At 40.5% G+C, this 18,824-nt stretch overlaps 1 long non-coding RNA gene across 1 annotated transcript; it reads right to left on the bottom strand.

The window, feature by feature from the left end:
• Window positions 1–11,458: 11,458 nt before the first annotated feature.
• On the bottom strand, window positions 11,459–14,274 carry LOC119499135. The gene is made up of 2 exons (XR_005209318.1): window positions 13,929–14,274; window positions 11,459–11,768 (listed from the first exon to the last, which is right to left on the bottom strand). It is a non-coding gene; the product is annotated as an uncharacterized LOC119499135 (long non-coding RNA).
• Between the last annotated feature and the right edge of the window lie 4,550 nt (window positions 14,275–18,824).

The raw sequence follows: 18,824 nt of genomic DNA on the forward strand, positions 1-18,824 counted from the left end.
TTGGAGAAGAGGTGCGACTACGTAATGGTTTACATTTCACAGTTCAGTTTAAGTCACACAATGAACAAATTCATCTGTGGAGCTCCAATTGTATCTACACTTGTGGCCAACGGGATGTACCTAAATGGTTGAATCGCAGGTGCTATATTACCGGTGTATTATATCAATCAGTAAAAACAAAAAAGTAGAATGTGTATTTATTCATACAAAAATGTACAGGGCATCACTTGAGTAAAGGTGGACCACCTAAACTCGATTACATAGTCCAATGAACTGGGAGAAGTTACAGGAATCTATTTTGTCAAAGCTCAGAGCTGTGAAATGTGTTTCATGAAAGGAGAGAATTTTTATCAGTCATTTCCAATTTAACCCATAATTGTACGTTGTGAATGCCGTTGAGTTATTCAGCTGGTACTGACCCGACCACTAGCAAGACATCATCAATTATTGAAGCCCTCAGTCATAACCGTTATTAATATACACACTGGCTCAGTATTATATTTTACCCAAATTTATTTAAAACCATAAATTTTTTATCTCACATTCAGAAATAGCTAGACATGTGTTTAACAGCTTGCAGATGGATGACTGCCAAAGTTGCTTCATGTCTCAGTTGGATAGAGCTGATTGGAAACTGGTTCACTGCTGCTGTTTATAAACCTACTAACAGCACTACTGTTCTGTAAATATTTAAATCTTAGAAATGACCAAAGATAATCTTATGGTTTTAAGGTTTTGTTTTACTCTCGTTTGTGATTCACCAAACAGATTACTGATCAGTAACAACAGTGTGCATTACAGTTATTTGACAATGAGCTAATAGCAGTAAATAACAACTGGGAATCAAATGCATATTTCTGTAACAGTGAAATAACACTTTAAACACATTTTGAAAAGTCACACTCAAAACTGAGAAAACAGCTGGAGTAAAGAACATCAGGAAATTAACCATTAACACATCTCTGCTCCAAAAACAGCTAGTGTCAGTGTAGGGATCAAGCAGTGAGGCAACAAGGAAACAAGAGCTGATGAAAGAAACAAACTAAACTTCATTTAGTCAAAAAGTACAAAAACATTATGGTAACACTTTATAATAACCATCATTTATAAATGGTCAAATTGATAGTTAATTAAACATTGTTAATAGTAATTTTACTGGTAACAAACAACTAAATTATAATTAATGTTTACTAATTATTAGTAATGCTATAATTTCTGTTATTTTATCATTCGTTTATGTATTATGAAATAATTAGCTGATAAGAGGCAATTTCAATTACATTCTGAATACATTAGTAAACAGCATATAACATTTTATATACTATATACAGTATATAAATATTTGTCAGTGATTATGATTTGTAAACTTTAAAGAAACTGTTTGTAAAACATGTATAAACATTACATAGATAGATATTTGTAGTACTTTGTTAATGGTTAATAATTGGTTTGTAAACCATCTATAAACATTATTTTGATTGGCTAATATAAAGCTGTAACTGATGATTATAATACCTTGTTAAATGGTTAATAAATACTTTCTAAAAGCGCTGAAATGGTACAGGCTATGGTCACAACAACAGGGGCCAAAAACGGTACTTTTCTTTTTCCATTTTTTGTAGCCATTTCTTCACTAAATTCACTTCTGAACATTTTTGAGGTGAGAAATCAACTAAGTATATTTTGATTATTGGCAGTTTAACGATATTAGATGGTGAATCGAACATTTGCTCCAACGTTTTCGGTGTTTAGAAGCTCCACAAACTGCCGTGATAGGTAGCTAGCGCCTGCCGGGGTCGCTACCTCGCCAGCCAGGCAGTCACTCTAATAGACCCCGCTATGAGCTGGCTGGAGCTCTCTCAAGAGACTGGTCTCGTAGACAAGAGGCTTTTATTTCCTTGTTGACGGATAGTTTGTTTAAATATTACAACACTAATGCCCATTATAAAATTAACAGGAACCTGTGGTTATCTGCCCTTTTGGAGTTGAAAAGCTCCACAATTGCCTGCGGGCGTAGAGACATGTTGTGAAAACATGACCCTTTTTAACATTACTCTAATATTTGTAGGGATATCATTCCACTATTTTGTTGCTGTAGCTGAAATAGCAGTTTGAGTAAATGTTGTGGATCAAATTTTTTATATTTCCCGTCTCCCCTCGTTGATGATCCTGTTTATCTTTCACCATGAGCTGTTAGAATAAATTGTTTAAGGGGTGGTGGAGGTAAACCATGCAGTATCTTATAAAGTAAACAAACATTGGTCACAAAAAAAAAATCAAAGTTGTATTTTTCGATAATATTGCAATAGTGGTACAAGTTTGTTTTTCTGTCCAGTGCTTCAAGAGCTTGTTTAAAGGCTAAAACCTGGCCTAGCATACTGCAAAATAAATCGCTTTAATTTATATACTGTATACTGCGTTCGTCAGTAGTATTTAGTAGGTGGTTTCGAATACAGCCATAAGAAACAAATGATTAATAAAGCAAACAATTGCCCGTGTAACCCTCAGTGTTAAAATGTGCACTTCATCCAAACAATGTCAGGTTAAAAGCACATAAACAGATTCCAAATTAAACCAACTGTGTGATGTTAATTGTTTAGGTGTGGTTGACTGCAAATGAAATGAACCTGTGTAGATAGCGAACTAATGAGGTGAGAGAGTGTTAATTGGAATAATATTACCATGTGTGGCTGTGGCCATCACAGTCAGTCAGGTGAAACCTCATTTGATCAGAATTTAGGTTTGATATCATTATCCGCACTGAGGGCTGAGGAGTTGTTGTTGGTATTCAACTGATAATTTCTCTGACCCACAATCCTGTTTGGTTACCCAGCAACAGGCTGCCTGACGATGTCCCCCAGGAGGGAGTTTTGGTTTAGGAAGCAGAGGAAACAGGAGGAGGCTGGCCCATGGCAAGAGACTGAGAGAAAAAAGAGAGAGATGCTATCTTTTATCAGGTATTGTTGTATGAGCCAACCAGCACCAAACCCTTGTTTCGACTTTATCTAATACAGGTGCCGCAGGATGCCCCCCGGTCAGCCGCTGCACAAGCATTGCAGAAAATACTGAGCACTGTACCTAACAGGAGGAAAATATATAGCACAGGCAGCGTGGCAAGAAGCTGTCCGTGGCCTTTAGCGCTGCCATAAACATTCTATAGTTCAATATCCCTCTGTGTACGAATTTCATGTTATGAAAAAGTTTTTCATGCAGTACAACTGTAATTTCTTTTCCTGCTCCCAAGGTAATATTGGCGGCATGAATGCATCACCTGCTTCGAGGGTAATGTGTCGCACGACAAAATGAAAGCGAAAACAAAGTGCAGACTGTGATCTGGAGGGAGGTCTGCTCTCTGTGTACCTTTGCATGCCTGTGAACATCATGCCGCTGCTCTGCATTGATCTGTTGCATGGTAATAGTACAGCGTCTGATCGATCGGCTGAACTTGTCGTGTTCATCATGTGCGTCCGAGCGGAACAGGGAAGCAAGAGGTGCGATGGCTCTCTGAGTCAGCAGAGGCTGAGTTTTATCACGTTGTCCTTGACTGTGAGGAAGCTGCATGCAATGGTGGAAGACCAATGGTTGGCATAATTTACTGAAGTAAAAGTAGCAATGCCACACTTTAAACATACTCCATTACAAGTAAAAGTTCTGCTTTCAAAATCTTAGAGTTAAAGTACATACGCATTATCAGTAAAATGTACTTAAAGTTATAATTTGTTAGATATTCATGAAACCGAACCCTTTTTGCGATGCTATTTATGGTTGGTATTTTTTCCACAATAGCCGTTAAATGAATTCACGCTCTATAATTACCTCTCTGTATAGTAGTTTTCATTGCAAGTGTCGGAGTCCGCCACTCCCACGCTGCTTTCAGATTGCCTACCTATGGAACGAGGGATTCACAGGAAATGATTCATGTTTGTAATCCAGTGTTACTGTTTTTTAATTTTATCTCACTGATATAAGCCTCTGTGTTTACCGTTCACCCTCCTAACACCGTACCAGAGCTGTATCAAGTTACTGCTAATGCAAACCAAACATTTCCTACTGCTGCTGCTTCACATTTACAGAAGAGCGTTCAAATGGTTAAAGTGGTCATTATATAGAAGAACGGCTCCTCTCAGTGTGACATCATTATGTATTATATTACTGGATTGTAATTACCGATGCATTAGCGTGTGAGCAGATTTGTACTGCTGTCGTTGGCCCGTGGAGCTAACTTTAGCTACTCTCCATACTGCTGGGTAGTTTAACTTATAGCACTGCATCATTTTATAAGCCAATAATATGTTTTATATGTAAAATCAAACAAAAAAACTAGTAACTGTTGCTGTAAGATAAATGTAGTGAATTAAAAAGTACAATATGTGATAGAAAGTACAAAGTAGCATTAAATCGAATTTTAAAGGAACAGTGTGTAGCATTTAGAGGGATCTGTTGGCATAAATGGAATATAATATTAATAAATATGTTTTCTTTAGTGTTTAATCACCTGAAAATAAGAATTATTGTGTTTTCGTTACCTTAGAATGAGCCGTTTATATCTAAATAGGGAGCGGCTCCTCTTCACGGAGCCGGCCTCCATGTTTCTACAGTAGCCCAGAATGGACAAACCAAACATTGACTGTAGATAGGTCCATTTGCGTTTCTGCTTTGGCCACCGTAGTTGTCCTACACGCTTGGCACACAGGAGAAATTTCAGTTGGTTGCAATCTGCAACCTCACCGCTAGATGCTGCCAAATCCTATACACTGCACCTTTAAGTCATTTTTCAAGAAAAATGACAAACTCTTGTTCCAGCGTCACCAATGTGAGGGGTTGCTGCTTTTCACTGTTTATATCATTGTAAACTGAATACGATAGCTCAGCGATAATAATTAACTATTTGATAGGTATTCATTAATTAGCAGCTAGTTCGATACCTTAGAACGAGCTGTTTTTATCTACATAGGGAGCGGTTCCTCTTCACCGAGCTGGCCGCCACGTTTCTACAGTAGCCCTGAATGGACAAACAAAACATTTACTCTAGAGAGGGCAATTCATGTTTTCACGTTTCCGCGTCGATCACCGTAGTTCTCCTACACATTTGGTACACAGGAGAAGATTCAGTTGGTTGCAATCTGCAACCTCACAGCTAGATGTCGCTAAATCCTACACACTGCACCTTTAAGTACAGTACAGTAAACTTTAGTTACATTCCACCACTGCTTGCATGGATACTTTCCTAGCTATTATCTTTAGAGAAATTGGAAAAACTGTGTTCTGTGATTGATTTCAAGTCATTTTGCACACACTTAGAAAACCCCCAAAAACATTCGATGATGACTGGATCCACAAGAATTTACCAGCAGACATCTTTATTGATATGTACACCTTCTCCATTGTTGCGGCTGCCCCAGAACAGACATTGATTCTAAATTCACCCTGCAGACGACTGAGAATCGATCCCTCTTTGTGTCGCCTAGATCTTCTGCCAAGTACAAACCTGGCAAATGTCTCCCTTTCAGCTGAGAGAAAACGACTTTGTGCTCCGATAAAAAAAAAAAAGCACACCAATACTGAAGGCCATGTTTTTTCATCTATGGTTCAGCACCTTAATTGAATTTTTTAATAATGCTCACCAAAAGAAGAGAAGGTAGTTTGCTCCCTCTCAAGTCAGCCTCACTTCTTAGATTTACAAGGGCATTAGCATTCTGGTGAGAATGGGCTGCTCTCCTTTGAGAGGAAGGGGGGAAAAAAACATTGTCAGGAAGCAGTTGTCTGTAAATGAATGGCAGGGTCACCCACCACAGTAAATGTTAATGAGGAACAGTACACTGGTTTGGAATGCAGGAGGGCTTGAAAGAGGCAAGCTTGAATACAACAAGCCGCAGTAATTGAGGCGTACTGTCCTTGCAACAACTGCTGAAAACAAACAATAGCAAAACATATGGCAATGCGGTCACAGTGTGAAATTGGGTTTTTTATAAGGCGGCACTTTCATAATAAGGTTCATGTGTCAACAAAATAACATTTATATTTTAGCATTTAAACTTTCACTCTTGTCTGGAGTAGCTTGCTGAAGGCTGTAATAGAAAAGGCTTAAATCTTAGATTAGTAACACTGCCGCTAATAGAGAGGAGGGCGAAGGTCAAAGCCACAACACTGCAACAGAAGAAAGATATTGTCGTGTATCCAGAACATTCATATGTCAAAGTCAGAAAATAACAGCCAGGTAGGAAGCATATTCTGAAAGCGAGATTCAGAGTTGATCATTTAATACTGCACATTGGATTTTCTTATGAAATTGTACCTGGAAAGGCTATGTGATGTAAATTTCTCGTGTAAAGGTTGTGTATTCTGAAGGACGAATTCACTGAAATGTCACCACGTCATTTCTAGCTCACGTTGCAGTAGGTAAGAAAGTGTCACTGCAAGTTGTTTGAACAGCCGTTGACGGACACGTTGTAGAAACAGTGTGACCTTTCTGGAGCTTCTGTGGCTATCAGCAGTTTGTGGAGGTGGTGCACAGCTCAGTTGCACATGTCCAGTCTGCAGATGCTGTCCTCAGAAAGACGTCACCAAGCCTTATCACCTTTAGAGCGTACTGAATTTTACTTTCCTTTTAGGATAATGTTCGACTTTTCTATCCTGATTAAGTATTGCCACCTCGGTTTGATTGCAGTTGCCTCAGTCGTTCTGTCAAAAGGACTTCATGTGAACACAATGGTTGAATAACCATGGATGTAAGCAGACAAATTATAAAAAGAGCCAAGGGAGGAGATGAAAGGGACATTTGAGACTAACTAGATTTAGAGCGGGAGAGAAAGAATATGATTCAGTGGGTAGACAGTGACAGAAATTCCATATTAAATCAAATTTTCAGCCTTTTTGAGGTTATAACACAAGATGAGAGCATAGGTGGGCGTGGGAGTTGGAGAATAAATAATAGCAACACTTTACAATAAAGTACAGAAAATCCTGAGTTGTAACCAATAAAGGACTAAATCAGATTCTACAGTAACGTCTAATGAAAGAGTAGCCACAGCAACAAGATTTATCAATTAAGCAACTAGTTGATCAACAGAAAGTGAATTGGCAGCCTATTGACAGAAATGGAATATAATATTAATAAGTAAGTTTTCTTTAGTGTATAATCACCTGAAAATAAGAATTGTCTTTCCGTTACCTTAGAATGAGCCGTTTATATCTACATATGGAGCGTGTCCTCTTTATATCTACATACAGGTCGTGTCTAGAAGGTAACCCACAAGTTGCAAAACTCTTGCGAGATGGTTGAGGTTGCGCATTGATCTTGAATGGTTAAGGTTAGGATAGGTCATCAAGTCTCGCGAGAGTTTTCGGACCTTGTCGGTTATCTTCTAGACCTCGACCCTTCATACGGAGCAGGTCCTCTTCACGTAGCCGGCCGCCATGTTTCTACAGTAGCCCAGAATGGACAAACTAAACACTGGCTCTGGTTAGGGCCATTCACGTTTTCAAACTTTCGCGTTGGCCACTGTAGTTCTCCTACATACTTGGCATATGGGAGAAGTTCCAGTTGGTTGCAATGTGCAACCTCGCCACTAGATGTCGCCGGATCCTACTCACTGCACCTTAAAGTCATTTTTCAAGGGAATTGATAAACTCTTGTTCCAACGTCTCCAGTGTGAGGGTTTGCTGCATTTCATTGATTATATCATTGTAAAGTGAATACTATAGCTCAGCGTTAATCATGAACTTTTAATAATTTATTATTAATTAATTATTAATTAGTTCCTGGTTTTTTCCTTTACAACTGCAGGAATTTGTGTATTTATTTATGAGAACAATGAAGAAATACATTTTGGCAAAATACAGTTACATCTTAAACAAATCTTTATTTTTCTTTTTAATCTGCAAGACTTCCGTTTACCACACCTGAATTAAGGATACACCGATCCGACTTTTTCAGCCCCAATACCGACAGCGATACCTGGGCTTTATCTTTCGGCCGATACCGAGTACTGATCCAATACCAGTGTTTAATTAATAAGCTGTATGCCTCGCTGTGTGGAAGTGACTGGGATCATTCTGTTATGTGTAAGGCAACACAGGGATAGACTTAAACATCGCTTTCCTAACTTTGTAAAACAAAATGTCACAAATAAATACATAAATATTTTTATTGAATTGTTATTTATTATTAGAATAATAAATCGTACACCAGCAACTAAGTAAAAAAATCTTAAAATTAACAGGAATTACAGGTCAAGTGTAAACCTTTTAATGAAGCAACAAATTGGTCAAAACTTAACGAGCAATTCAAATTCCACTAAATAATTTATATAGTATAAAAACATAGAACTGAATTGACTAGATTGGCCCCTTTGTCACGATACCTGATCCAGTTATTTGAGTCAGTATCGGCCCGATATCCGATCTGGTATTGGAATCAGTGCATCCCTAATGTGGATTCATATGTCCTGAAATATTTTTCTCTTGTATCCGGACTTGTTCTTTCTTCCGCATTGTGCTAATTAGGAAGAGGAAATTATACCCTTGTAGGCTGAACACTCATCTGACTCGTGATTGCCTGAGAAAGGGCACATAGTTCACAAAGTCAAACTCATGGAATTGCAACACAAGTTACTCCTCTAACTCCTCATTTGTGCACGGCCAAAAAAAAAATCTGGTAAAATTTGTGGTTATCATGGTGGTGTCAAACATTTCTCAGTGGCCTTCTGGCTGTGATTCTCTCCACTGGGTAACCATATTTACTATATGGCAGCTGAACTTCAAACTAAAAGCCTTCCATATGCAGCGCTTATCTCACAGGTGGTTGCCTTGGTTACCTGGAGCTGGACACTGTACCTGAAAAATTGATGTATGAATGCAACACAGCACACATTGTTGAGGTATGTGGAGAGGAAACATCTTAAGTAGCAGGATTATCCACAACAACAGATACATTTGTTACATTTTTTGTAGGAGAATCAGTGAAATATTAAATGTGGTCCAGTTCACAGTGATGGGACATGATGGGAATCGTGGTACCAAAAGCATACTAAGGTTTATTGGATCCCTTTGCCCGCAGCATACTTGGGTTTTTCATTTTGTCATTCAGAGGTAGGTTTCACCTGTGTACTCAACCAATGACTATAAAATGTTCTCCAAGGTACAGTATATGGCATATTAATTGTAAAACCCTGAGGTAGAGGTTTTTCTGAGGGAAATCAATCATTTCCCCAAAACGAGTTATTCAAATGTGCTCGCTTTTAATGAACGTGATATCTATCATCTGTGGCTCATTAGGTTCCACATAAGCACAGTCCATCATAGACTCGTATTTAGATAATTCATGTCCTCATAAAATGGGGAGTGGGTCGTTATCTTTGCAGAATACTTTTCTATACTTTGTTGGACAAATATCTTTATAATTACCATAGTGGAAAACGAAAAACATTTATCAAAAAGGTAACTCTGCAGTCATTTTGTAATTGCGTATTCTCTAATTTTGTGATTTTAGTAGAACAAATGTATTTATTAACTACCGATTTACAAACACAATTACATACAGTCTATTTTCTCTTTCTTAAAGGACCAGTGTGTAACATTTAGGGGGCTCTATTGGCTTAAATGGAATATCATATTAATAAGTATGCTTTCTTTAGTGTATAGTCACCTGAAAATAAGAATAGTTGTGTTTTTGTAACCTTAGAATAAGCCTTTATATCTACATAGAGAGTGGGTCCTCTTCACAGAGCCGGCCGCCATGTTTCTACAGTAGGCCAGAACAGACAAACTGAACACTGGATCTAGAGAGGGCCATTCACTTTAACACGTCGGCCACCGCAGTTCTCCTACACGCTTGGCACACGGGAGAAGTTTCAGTTGGTTGCAATCTGCAACCTCACCGCTAGATGCCGCCAAATCCTACACACTGCACCTTTAAAGCTGCCCTAATAAATATTTTCATTTTAACAATGAATCAAATGACTATTAGTGATGTGAAAGGGGTTGCTTCTAGTGATTATCCCACAGAGAATTATTACCAAACTCAGCAGGTAAAAATCACTCTGCGCTGGCTGTGCCATTGTCTTCCTATGGGGACAACGGTGCCGCCCGACTAGACAGAAGCGCTACCTTTGGCGTGGCGCACAGCTCGAAATTATCAGCAAGCGCTGCGCTCAAAGTTCAAAGTATTTCACCTTTGACCTTGGTTGCTGCTGACCTTTCGCAGCGCAACCAATGAGATAACCGCTACAACTGCTGTTGTTGCCTGGAAACAATGAATAGCTTCCTTGCTCACATATTATACTTTGATTACGCTTTGCCTCTGCAAGGCTTTGCAACCCATCTCACGGTGAGCGAAGAGCAAATTTCCAATCATGTGAAGGCAGGTCATTGTCATTTGTACATTACTGTGTGTACAGATTTGAAAAAAATAGGTACCGAATGGTGAGCTTTAGGTGGTAATAGGCAGTTTGTCTTTATACTTCACTATGCTAAGCATGTACTGCACTGACTCCAGCTCTGTACTTAACTCACAAACAGTATAGTGTGGTTATATATACTAAAACTGAGATCATACAAAGTTTATTAACCTTAAGAGGTGAGTTAGTTCTATGTTTAAAAGGTAGGTCAAGAGAGTTGAGGCGGGTTTACGGCCCCACAACAACAACAACCCTGCTCCACACATGCAATACAGTGTGTATTGGAGGAGACACCGGAGAGCTGGTCAGGTTGTAAGTGCTTTGGTCTGTAGCGTGTGCCATGACCCCTGGCAGGGCCTATTAGAGGAAATGTCTCTGTGGTCTACATGCCTCCAACCACTCTGGCAGCCACCGAGCAACATCAATTACACCCACAGCAGCTCCAGCCTATAGCTACACTGGTATATTGCCATCACCACAGGGGTAATTGGTCCACTATATACTTCCAATTCCGAGCAAGTCGCAGCCTATTTTTCCAGTCAGTCGACATTGGTCCATGTTAAAATTGCTATTATAGCCTGCAGCTTCGGGATGAGGTCCTGAGATTGAACAAGAAGGGGGAGGAGCAACATACTGTACCAGCAGTGATCAAAGTGATCAGCTGTGAGCTGTTCATGCACGTGGGACTGATGCAGTTTCCGTTTTGGCAAATGAAAACCTTTTAGCAGCAGTGGATCTATACATACAGTAAGGCTGCACGATATGAGAGAAATATGCAATATGCAAGAATAACATTGTTGAATATCACAATAACGATATTATTTGCAATAAATAAACAGATATTAAAGTGTATTCTGTACAGATACCCTTAAGGGTTACGGAAAGACAAGAAAATGCTTGTTGAATTTGGATTTTACATCCAAAATTGTTTAATGAAACTGAATATTGAACTGAAGACAGAATGCACCTGTAAAAAAAGAATGATAGTTACATTTTAAAGTGCCGTTTTCTACTGATACTCTTAAAACTAACTGAAAAAAATCCCTGAGTACAATATCGCAGTCTTTTGCGCTGTGTTTATTGTGCAAGTTGACCTCACAATGACGATAAAATAATGATATATTGTGCAGCCCTAACACACAGGACAGTAAAGTCGAGTAATGAAGTGTCTTTTTTTCTTTGCGTATTCCTCTGAGATGGATGTACATGCATGATGCATCTCGCTCCCTGTGGAGAGTACGACGTGAATGTCCTCCTCCGCAGTGATGCACACATAAACTGTTGTTGGGATTGGACCTGTGACCTTTTCATTTACAGGACAGTTTCTCTCCCCACCAGGCCAACGCCGACGCTTAAAGTGACCGGGCAGTTCTGTAACAGACAGGATGACAACAATAATTAACTCCATTTATTACACAGACCAGGATAATGTAAATGTCTCATGTCATTTCTGTTTATGAATCCTTGACTTGACTGTTATTAGTCATGACAGCTAGAGTGCACACACACAAACACCACAGCCACACACTTGAATGCTTAATGCCACACACACACATGCGGTGCAATTATGCACACTTGGACACACTCTTTTAAATTCCATTTAATTCAATGGCGCATTATTGGCATGACATTTTGATGAAGAAATATGTTGGCACAGCTTATATATATATATATACAGTAAACAGAATGACAGCAAATGATAAATAAATACAATATACATACAATACTAAATGTTTTCCATGGCAGGCAAGAGCACACACGACAAAGCTGCACACTTACATGCATGCACAATTAAAAAACACCATGTGTCCTCTGCGGATGTGCGCGCCTGTATGCTCAGTGCGGATTCTGCAGCAGATGAAAGGTCAGTGGAAGAACACCCCGGCCCAAAGCGCTGTATGTGGTGTACATTCAAAAAGACAGGGAGTGCAAGAGCCACACACAAATACACACACACGCACACACACACACCTGAAAACAACCACACACATACAAAAAGCAACCCCCTGAATGCAGATGTGCACCACACACAAACAGATGCATACAGAAAGCAAATATAAACACAGTGTTGAAAAGCCTATATGCCACAGAAAGACAAAGACAGGCATGTGCACAAACACACATGGGTGCACACACACACACACACAGAAACACCAGGCCCCCTGGCTGAGGAACTAGGGCCAATTAGGATGCCAAGGCCAATGCATCATCTGAGGGAGCCAGCTGTCTGTGGGCTGCCCTGATGTGGCTGTCCTCACTGTGCTCTGTAAGCCCTCTGCTCCTGGGGGCCTGGACCAGATCTGACAGCCAATCTCTCCCTCGCTGTCGCTCAAGAAACAGGAGGCATGTAACAAGCAACAGGTTAACCGGTCGGCTCATGCAACAATTTCAATTCCGTTTCCCCGGTTTGAATCATTAATGTTGCCGCATTTTTTAAACATTAAACAAAACCGCGGTCAAGATGATCGGCATGCCTTTCCTCACTGCAGGGGGTGTTGTTTGCGGCGATGTTTTCCAAAACTCATTTCTCATGAATAATATTGCTGCGTCTTCGAATAAAATCTCTATCTTTGTCAGGACAAGCGTGTCAGAAGTTTCTAGTTCTTGTTTTTCTCTCTGTTTTTTCCCCCTCATTTCACCATCTGTTATTGTGAAATCTTTAAATCTTTAGCTCTGTTTGTGCTGGATAATCAGCACCGACCCAGTGGCAGGAAGGATCTGCCAGTCCAAATGGTTTCCTTTGCTTTTTGGTAATTATATCATCCTAAAACGTGTCTCAAAATATATTGATGTGACAGGATCACACATACAATATTTAAGAAAACAGTGACAACAACACTGAATACACAAAGAATAGTTAAGTCTAAATTATTCAGTTGTACTCCCCGGAGTGGCATTCGTCAGAGAATGACTGTGATATGTTTTATAGTGACTTCATTTTCACAGTTTGATGTGCAGCGGAGTCTAGTTAAGTGCTCGACCTTGACCATCTGCTGGGTGGGAGAAGGGCTGAAGTCTCCCAGAGGACAGACAGAGGTGCTGCTGAGGTTGAAGGAGAAAGAGAAACCAAACGGGCCGACAAGGATGAAGGGAAAATGCAATTTAATATTAAGGCCAGTTGATATGAAAAATTAAAGTATTTAATTATAAAATGTAAAACCATTCATATAGTCCTTCTTTAGACCGGGAATTAATATGCATCCAGGTTGGTGCAAAAATCCAGATGTAAATGCGAGATAAAGTCATTCAAACCAATTTTAGTGGTCATGATGTGCATTTGGCAATATAACAATAAAAGGAAAATGCAATGTGTGCAACATTTGGGTCCAAACAGGAAAGACACATCTATGGTAATATGCATGATAACTGACCTTTTCGATAGTGTATTGGTCACAAATATGCTGAGGGATGGGGAGCAAACAACACAGTATTTACTGGCAATGTTTAAAGGTTCTCTATACGATATTCAGAGCACTAATATAGCATCAAACAACTAGTGTCTATGTAAAGATATAGAGGAGTAATGTCTACCTGAGCAGAGAAAGAAGTCACTATCTCTCTTTGAGTGTCCGAAGTCCGAGCTTCTCCATGCTTTGTTGACATCCCCGGGCCGGCCGTGTGTGCCATTTTAGTGCATGTTCATTGGATGTGAGCGTGCCCCACTGGCTAGCTCATGGTCACTGCTCTGCACTACTCTCATATGGCGGTTACAGCTGATAATGCCGTCTTGACCAACGGTGCCGTTGCTGACGCGTAGCACACACACCCTCCGGTTCCCCCCAGGTTAACACTGTTAGCTCTGTTTACAGTGCTGCCGTTGTTTTTACTATCAGCTGCGACCCGCCGTGTCAGCTGTTGCCATGTTGAGAGATGCATGAAGGCAATAGAAATGTTCCTGATTTCGCATTTAGAACCTTTAAGGGTCAAAATATTATGATACAAAATTACTTGTATGACAACGGAGCAATGTTTTGATGAGTGGATCCCCGTTTTGTGTGGTTCCAGTGCACGTGCACTGGAACACATATGCACACTCACGAGCGTGCGGGTGACGCAAAACACATTCCCATGGTGGTGAGGCACCAAGAAAAGTCGCAATGCACCAACAAAATGCAGGGAAGATGATTACTAGATAAACATGGATGTAAAACAATTGTCTTCGCAAATGTTTTGAGGAAGGACGTGCATTCTTCAGTATATGATTACAAGGCTTCAGGGATACACACAGACTGTTTTCTTTACCTTTAACAAAATAATAACACCACAAGGTCCACTTGGTAATTTCCATATTCATCTTCCCTGTGCATGTTAAAGACTTCTCATCCATGTTTTTTTTTTTTTTTTTAAAGTTATTTTTTTGGGGGCATTTTCCATTTTTATTGACAGGACAGTGGATAGAGTCTTGAAAGGGGGGAGAGAGAGAGTGGATGCGGAAAGTGCCACAGGCCGGATTCGAACCCGGACCGCCGCGGTCAGGACCAAGCCTTAATACATGGACGCCCGCTCTACCAACTGAGCTAACCCAGGCGCCTCATCCATGTTTTATACAAAAGCTCCAGATCAGGACTAAAGACAGCACCGTACTGCAGCAGTTGAATGTAAAACTACTGTAGCAGTCAAATTGTATTTGAAATCTCTCTGCCTGACAGTTAGGACACCATAAAATGTGCTAGAAAGTTGAGACAGTCACAGTAAAATTATTTGAAACCAATTTGATATGCTGTGTGTTCATCTTAGTTCTCCCTACATGGCAAATCCCACCTGTCAGCTACTCCAAGCAGGTTAAAACAAGCACCAGGAATTATTTGCAAAAGCTTATTCACCTGGATTCTGAATGAATGAATACTAGAAATGTAATCCTGCTAGAAAGGAGAGACCAATCTGTTAATGAAATCCACTCTCACTGGTTTTTTTTTATGCCGCCGTGACAGCCGTGGCCGGAGACATTATGTACTCGGGAGGTCTGTCCGTCGTCTGTCCGTCTTATTCTTGCGAGACACAGTATGTCAGGAATGTTTGGAGGGAATTTCTTCAAATTTGGACTCACGGATGAACTGATTAGATTTTGGTGGTCAAAGGTCACTGTGACCTTGCCCATAACTCAAGAATTAATATGCTAATTATGAAAATTTCACAGAAATGTCTAATCGGATAAAATGATGAAGGGATGATATTTTGGACAGACGTGGACTTAAATTGCAGCTTGACTGTTTGGCGAAGGAATACAACCACAAGGTGGTATTTCTAGTTTGTTTTGTTTTTTATGGCCTTGGACAATCAATCCACATTTGTGAGTTCCTCCTGGAAACAAAAAGATTCTGTTTGTTATGTGCCAACAAGAGAAAAATCTGTGGACATCTGACAATGAATATGGAGTTTGAATGATGCCACCCAGGGTAACTCTGAGTGGATATGGGCTCTTTTTCCTGTTAGCAACTGTTAGCACTACAGTGAAATCATTTGGGTGTTAAAGCTCAGACAAGCATCCTGTGAGCCAAGAAAGTGCAGGCACCAATTAATTGTCAGTGGAGTAGCTCCAGGTTTTTATCACAGATCACAGGATTTCTTGCCCAGTTTCTTGATTTGGTGTTCATTTTAGCAATTAATGATTTAACTCCCACACCATGCAACTAATAAACATGCTCATTTTGTCCTTCTCTTACATGTCTTTAACAAGAAATAATTAGTTCGAAGGCTCATTGTTGGGCGACACAATCCCTCACAGGGTCTGTTTGTATTACAGGTATCTGAATCACATGGCTGTGTGTTTGAACAGAAAAGGATTTAAGTCAAGGAACAGCAATAGAGCAGCGCAGACAAGACACGTATAGCTTCTGTGGGTGCTACACAAGTTCCTCTTGAGGGCAAACAACGCCGAGGCCTGTTGCAGGGGATGGTAATTGAATGAAATAGAGATTGGATTGGAAGCTCCTGTCACTGCCAGACATATCGGCAGGTTGATGACTCGTCGCCTCGGGCCCCCAGGGACTGACTGGTGAGAAAGAAACAGCCTGTTTGGATTGCTCTGTGCTTTGCTTTTTGCCTTTCAACTGTCCTGCTCTGAGCAAGTGGGTTATAACTACACACGGACAATCATATTCTTATTCAGCACGAACCCCCTTGAGCGATCCTTTTCCTCACAATTGCAGACACATAAATGGAGGCTTTCAGTTAAATACAAGTATATACACACTCGAACTCGCACACTGAGCAAAAACAAAAGAGGGAATGGGAACCCTTTCAGTTTTAATTAGTCGTTGCTGCTGTGTTTTGGAGGCGGTGCAGGGGTCAACAGTAATTGGGTTGTTTTCATATTGAGGCATTCAGAGCAGAACGGAGGGATATGGGTCACAGCGATGTGATCCCACAATCCAACTGCCTGCTTTCCACCCTCTCTTCCTGCCCTCCTCCCCATCCGCCCTGGCACCAGCGCCTTAACTGGAAAGACTTGTGGATCCTGGCAGGCCTAGAACTGGAGAGGGGCCACGGCGCCACCCTCTCAGCGCAGCTCCAAATCAGTTCTCACCAAGACCAAATGGAGGAATCTGGAGAGCTCGGCCGTGCCATGAAAGAACAGGCTTCTGGGAACATGTCTGGGAAAATGGGAGGACGCGAGGACTCAGAATGAGGCGGAGGAATCGCAGTCCATGGAAGTGATGCCAGGATTTTCTTCACCAGCAGAACCGGGAGCGCCAAAGCGTGGAGTGCCAAGCCAAACTGAGAGGAGCCAGCTTAGGAACAGAGAGAGGGAGATGATACAAATGGTAAGACGACGGAAATGATTCAGTGCGAGCACTGCTGTGGAGGATAGACACCATCCAGATGGTCAGCTCAGTGGCTTTCAATAAATTATTTATCGACTTCTTTCATTTTATGACGCCCGAAGCCTAAAACTTTAGCGTTACTTAGTATTCATGGATCAAACGTGAAGAATGAGTATTCTTAGGAACACTTATTTGTGGCAATTGCATTACATTAATATGGAGAGTTGGCATAAATTACACACAGCTACATACTGTAATGAATGCGCATAAGCTCTCCAAGCAGTGAAGTGCCTTTAAGGGGGTAATACAATACAGAAGGACAATGGCAGTGGAGTTTTCCAAGCTGATTGCACTAAGCAGGTTGGAGTGCTATCAAAATAATGTCGGAAGGACCACTTTCTGACTGACACGCATTAAGATGAAATGGCCTTGAAGGACTTTGATATTGCAGGGCTGGGCATGATAAATTATTAAACCAAGAAGCTGCCAGGTTTAGGTCTCTGCAGGGGTACCTCTCATTTACAGTAGGTTATTGCAATTTGTCTTTTATATCTTCATAGGCTTGTCGATCTGGGGTTAGTACAGATTTTCATGGAAAAATACCCACATTTTTTTTCAAAAGGAGCAGATCCGTTAAAACTGATATTGACCAGGATTTTATGTCTCCAGGAACCAAAAGCTTCTTTGTGTTTCCTGCAGCTAGACATTGCTACCTAGTGTATTTCACAGTAAACAACCTTTTAAGAAAAATTAAGAGTGAAGACACAAACTGTAAGAAAATGAGTACGAGCTGCTAATTGACTATCACAATTATCAAGTTTTGGGTTTCTCCACTTTGGAGGGTGTGAATGAGGCTAGAAACATATTTTGTGTCTAAGGTGTTTAAATGGATTAAACAGTGTGTTTGTCAGCTCTAACATTCTAATGTTAGTATTTTTACCAACAGTAGCACCCTAGCATTACTTCTACGGCAAAGAGATGACTACATTATTTTGTGGTTACGTGACAAAAGGCCCTGTTCAGGACTGGCAAATCGACTAAAAGCCAAAGCACAACACCACCAAACAACGCATGTTAAAACAGTCGCCCCGATTATTTTCTATGTACACCCCCCACACTGTCACTCACGCCACTGTCCTATTTCCAGCTCAGCCACCCCTTAAAAAACACTTTTTTTTTTGCTCGCTCCGTGCTTGCTACATCCTGGCTCCCACAGCAGCTTGACTTCCGATCCCAATCACCTCTTTCTGTCACTGCGTTTGTTGATGAATGGATGAGGAGAGACTAGTTGAGTTCGAGAAATATCCCGAGCTATACGACAAAAAGATATTGCTTGGCAAGCCATACAGTAGCTCTAGGGATGGGCTCTTCAGGTGAGACATCAAGTTTAAGGGTGTCCACACATGATTTGAAGATAATGCAGAGGTGGAAGAAGTAACATGCTCAGTAAAAGCAGTAATAACACAGTGTAAAAATTCACGCTGCAGCGCAACCCTTCCTATTGGTGACGCGCAGCAGCAGTGTGTTTTCAGCCGGGGAGTTGGTGTAACACCATCATGGATGCTACTAATTGTTATATCAGAGATTAAGGTAACATTATTGGCTATGCCCTGTATTGGATTTGGAAAAGAGTACCTAAGATACATGCCAAGATTATCCTCAT

Source organism: Sebastes umbrosus, chromosome 12 (assembly GCF_015220745.1).
Source record: "Sebastes umbrosus isolate fSebUmb1 chromosome 12, fSebUmb1.pri, whole genome shotgun sequence".
NCBI lineage: Eukaryota > Metazoa > Chordata > Actinopteri > Perciformes > Sebastidae > Sebastes > Sebastes umbrosus.